Genomic DNA, 5,000 nt, shown 5'->3' on the forward strand with positions numbered 1-5,000 from the left:
CGAGCGGCGAGCGGCGGACAGCGAGCGAAGCGAGAGGCAGCACCGTCCCTGCTATACGAAAGCCCCATCCAGCCCTGTGCCACCCGGGGGGTTCCAGGGTGCTGAGATGGCTGACGTTTTGCTCCGCTCTCGACGGTCACCGCGCAACGCAAGAACAGGCCAAAAACTGGCCAAAACGGCCCAAAAACGGGCCAAAACTGGCCATTTTTGGCTGCGCGAGCGAGCGGCGAGCGGCGGACAGCGAGCGAAGCGAGAGGCAGCACCGTCCCTGCTATACGAAAGCCCCATCCAGCCCTGTGCCACCCGGGGGGTTCCAGGGTGCTGAGATGGCTGACATTTTGCTCCGCTCACGACGGTCGCCGCGGCACACAAGAACAGCCCAAAAACAGGCCAAAACAGCCCAAAAACGGGCCAAAACTGGCCATTTTTGGCTGCGCGAGCGAGCAGCGAGCGGCGGACAGCGAGCGAAGCGAGAGGCAGCACCGTCCCTGCTATACGAAAGCCCCATCCAGCCCTGTGCCACCCGGGGGGTTCCAGGGTGCTGAGATGGCTGACGTTTTGCTCCGCTCACGACGGTCGCCGCGGCACGCAAGAACAGGCCAAAAACTGGCCAAAACAGCCCAAAAACGGGCCAAAACTGGCCATTTTTTGCTGCGCGAGCGAGCGGAGAGCGGCGAACAGCGAGCGAAGCGCGAGGCAGCACCGTCCCTGCTATACGAAAGCCCCATCCAGCCCTGTGCCACCCGGGGGGTTCCAGGGTGCTGAGATGGCTGACATTTTGCTCCGCTCACGACGGTCACCGCGCCACACAAGAACAGCCCAAAAACAGGCCAAAACAGCCCAAAAACGGGCCAAAACTGGCCATTTTTGGCTGCGCGAGCGAGCGGCGAGCGGCGAACAGCGAGCGAAGCGAGAGGCAGCACCGTCCCTGCTATACGAAAGCCCCATCCAGCCCTGTGCCACCCGGGGGGTTCCAGGGTGCTGAGATGGCTGACGTTTTGCTCCGCTCACGACGGTCACCGCACCACGCAAGAACAGGCCAAAAACTGGCCAAAACAGCCCAAAAACGGGCCAAAACTGGCCATTTTTGGCTGCGCGAGCGAGCGGCGAGCGGCGAACAGCGAGCGAAGCGAGAGGCAGCACCGTCCCTGCTATACGAAAGCCCCATCCAGCCCTGTGCCACCCGGGGGGTTCCAGGGTGCTGAGATGGCTGACGTTTTGCTCCGCTCTCGACGGTCACCGCGCAATGCAAGAACAGGCCAAAAACTGGCCAAAACGGCCCAAAAACGGGCCAAAACTGGCCATTTTTGGCTGCGCGAGCGGCGAGCGGCGGACAGCGAGCGAAGCGAGAGGCAGCACCGTCCCTGCTATACGAAAGCCCCATCCAGCCCTGTGCCACCCGGGGGGTTCCAGGGTGCTGAGATGGCTGACGTTTTGCTCCGCTCTCGACGGTCACCGCGCAATGCAAGAACAGGCCAAAAACTGGCCAAAACGGCCCAAAAACGGGCCAAAACTGGCCATTTTTGGCTGCGCGAGCGAGCGGCGAGCGGCGGACAGCGAGCGAAGCGAGAGGCAGCACCGTCCCTGCTATACGAAAGCCCCATCCAGCCCTGTGCCACCCGGGGGGTTCCAGGGTGCTGAGATGGCTGACGTTTTGCTCCGCTCTCGACGGTCACCGCGCAATGCAAGAACAGGCCAAAAACTGGCCAAAACGGCCCAAAAACGGGCCAAAACTGGCCATTTTTGGCTGCACGAGCGAGCGGCGAGCGGCGGACAGCGAGCGAAGCGAGAGGCAGCACCGTCCCTGCTATACGAAAGCCCCATCCAGCCCTGTGCCACCCGGGGGGTTCCAGGGTGCTGAGATGGCTGACGTTTTGCTCCGCTCTCGACGGTCACCGCGCAATGCAAGAACAGGCCAAAAACTGGCCAAAACGGCCCAAAAACGGGCCAAAACTGGCCATTTTTGGCTGCACGAGCGAGCGGCGAGCGGCGGACAGCGAGCGAAGCGAGAGGCAGCACCGTCCCTGCTATACGAAAGCCCCATCCAGCCCTGTGCCACCCGGGGGGTTCCAGGGTGCTGAGATGGCTGACGTTTTGCTCCGCTCTCGACGGTCACCGCGCAATGCAAGAACAGGCCAAAAACTGGCCAAAACGGCCCAAAAACGGGCCAAAACTGGCCATTTTTGGCTGCACGAGCGAGCGGCGAGCGGCGGACAGCGAGCGAAGCGAGAGGCAGCACCGTCCCTGCTATACGAAAGCCCCATCCAGCCCTGTGCCACCCGGGGGGTTCCAGGGTGCTGAGATGGCTGACGTTTTGCTCCGCTCTCGACGGTCACCGCGCAATGCAAGAACAGGCCAAAAACTGGCCAAAACGGCCCAAAAACGGGCCAAAACTGGCCATTTTTGGCTGCGCGAGCGAGCGGCGAGCGGCGGACAGCGAGCGAAGCGAGAGGCAGCACCGTCCCTGCTATACGAAAGCCCCATCCAGCCCTGTGCCACCCGGGGGGTTCCAGGGTGCTGAGATGGCTGACGTTTTGCTCCGCTCTCGACGGTCACCGCGCAATGCAAGAACAGGCCAAAAACTGGCCAAAACGGCCCAAAAACGGGCCAAAACTGGCCATTTTTGGCTGCACGAGCGAGCGGCGAGCGGCGGACAGCGAGCGAAGCGAGAGGCAGCACCGTCCCTGCTATACGAAAGCCCCATCCAGCCCTGTGCCACCCGGGGGGTTCCAGGGTGCTGAGATGGCTGACGTTTTGCTCCGCTCTCGACGGTCACCGCGCAATGCAAGAACAGGCCAAAAACTGGCCAAAACGGCCCAAAAACGGGCCAAAACTGGCCATTTTTGGCTGCACGAGCGAGCGGCGAGCGGCGGACAGCGAGCGAAGCGAGAGGCAGCACCGTCCCTGCTATACGAAAGCCCCATCCAGCCCTGTGCCACCCGGGGGGGGTTCCAGGGTGCTGAGATGGCTGACGTTTTGCTCCGCTCTCGACGGTCACCGCGCAATGCAAGAACAGGCCAAAAACTGGCCAAAACGGCCCAAAAACGGGCCAAAACTGGCCATTTTTGGCTGCACGAGCGAGCGGCGAGCGGCGGACAGCGAGCGAAGCGAGAGGCAGCACCGTCCCTGCTATACGAAAGCCCCATCCAGCCCTGTGCCACCCGGGGGGTTCCAGGGTGCTGAGATGGCTGACGTTTTGCTCCGCTCTCGACGGTCACCGCGCAATGCAAGAACAGGCCAAAAACTGGCCAAAACGGCCCAAAAACGGGCCAAAACTGGCCATTTTTGGCTGCGCGAGCGAGCGGCGAGCGGCGGACAGCGAGCGAAGCGAGAGGCAGCACCGTCCCTGCTATACGAAAGCCCCATCCAGCCCTGTGCCACCCGGGGGGTTCCAGGGTGCTGAGATGGCTGACGTTTTGCTCCGCTCTCGACGGTCACCGCGCAATGCAAGAACAGGCCAAAAACTGGCCAAAACGGCCCAAAAACGGGCCAAAACTGGCCATTTTTGGCTGCACGAGCGAGCGGCGAGCGGCGGACAGCGAGCGAAGCGAGAGGCAGCACCGTCCCTGCTATACGAAAGCCCCATCCAGCCCTGTGCCACCCGGGGGGTTCCAGGGTGCTGAGATGGCTGACGTTTTGCTCCGCTCTCGACGGTCACCGCGCAATGCAAGAACAGGCCAAAAACTGGCCAAAACGGCCCAAAAACGGGCCAAAACTGGCCATTTTTGGCTGCACGAGCGAGCGGCGAGCGGCGGACAGCGAGCGAAGCGAGAGGCAGCACCGTCCCTGCTATACGAAAGCCCCATCCAGCCCTGTGCCACCCGGGGGGTTCCAGGGTGCTGAGATGGCTGACGTTTTGCTCCGCTCTCGACGGTCACCGCGCAATGCAAGAACAGGCCAAAAACTGGCCAAAACGGCCCAAAAACGGGCCAAAACTGGCCATTTTTGGCTGCACGAGCGAGCGGCGAGCGGCGGACAGCGAGCGAAGCGAGAGGCAGCACCGTCCCTGCTATACGAAAGCCCCATCCAGCCCTGTGCCACCCGGGGGGTTCCAGGGTGCTGAGATGGCTGACGTTTTGCTCCGCTCTCGACGGTCACCGCGCAATGCAAGAACAGGCCAAAAACTGGCCAAAACGGCCCAAAAACGGGCCAAAACTGGCCATTTTTGGCTGCACGAGCGAGCGGCGAGCGGCGGACAGCGAGCGAAGCGAGAGGCAGCACCGTCCCTGCTATACGAAAGCCCCATCCAGCCCTGTGCCACCCGGGGGGTTCCAGGGTGCTGAGATGGCTGACGTTTTGCTCCGCTCTCGACGGTCACCGCGCAATGCAAGAACAGGCCAAAAACTGGCCAAAACGGCCCAAAAACGGGCCAAAACTGGCCATTTTTGGCTGCACGAGCGAGCGGCGAGCGGCGGACAGCGAGCGAAGCGAGAGGCAGCACCGTCCCTGCTATACGAAAGCCCCATCCAGCCCTGTGCCACCCGGGGGGTTCCAGGGTGCTGAGATGGCTGACGTTTTGCTCCGCTCTCGACGGTCACCGCGCAATGCAAGAACAGGCCAAAAACTGGCCAAAACGGCCCAAAAACGGGCCAAAACTGGCCATTTTTGGCTGCACGAGCGAGCGGCGAGCGGCGGACAGCGAGCGAAGCGAGAGGCAGCACCGTCCCTGCTATACGAAAGCCCCATCCAGCCCTGTGCCACCCGGGGGGTTCCAGGGTGCTGAGATGGCTGACGTTTTGCTCCGCTCTCGACGGTCACCGCGCAATGCAAGAACAGGCCAAAAACTGGCCAAAACGGCCCAAAAACGGGCCAAAACTGGCCATTTTTGGCTGCACGAGCGAGCGGCGAGCGGCGGACAGCGAGCGAAGCGAGAGGCAGCACCGTCCCTGCTATACGAAAGCCCCATCCAGCCCTGTGCCACCCGGGGGGTTCCAGGGTGCTGAGATGGCTGACGTTTTGCTCCGCTCTCGACGGTCACCGCGCAATGCAAGAACAGGCCA

This window comes from Musa acuminata, unplaced genomic scaffold, assembly GCF_036884655.1.
Source record: "Musa acuminata AAA Group cultivar baxijiao unplaced genomic scaffold, Cavendish_Baxijiao_AAA HiC_scaffold_479, whole genome shotgun sequence".
In the NCBI taxonomy this organism is placed as follows: Eukaryota; Viridiplantae; Streptophyta; class Magnoliopsida; order Zingiberales; family Musaceae; genus Musa; species Musa acuminata.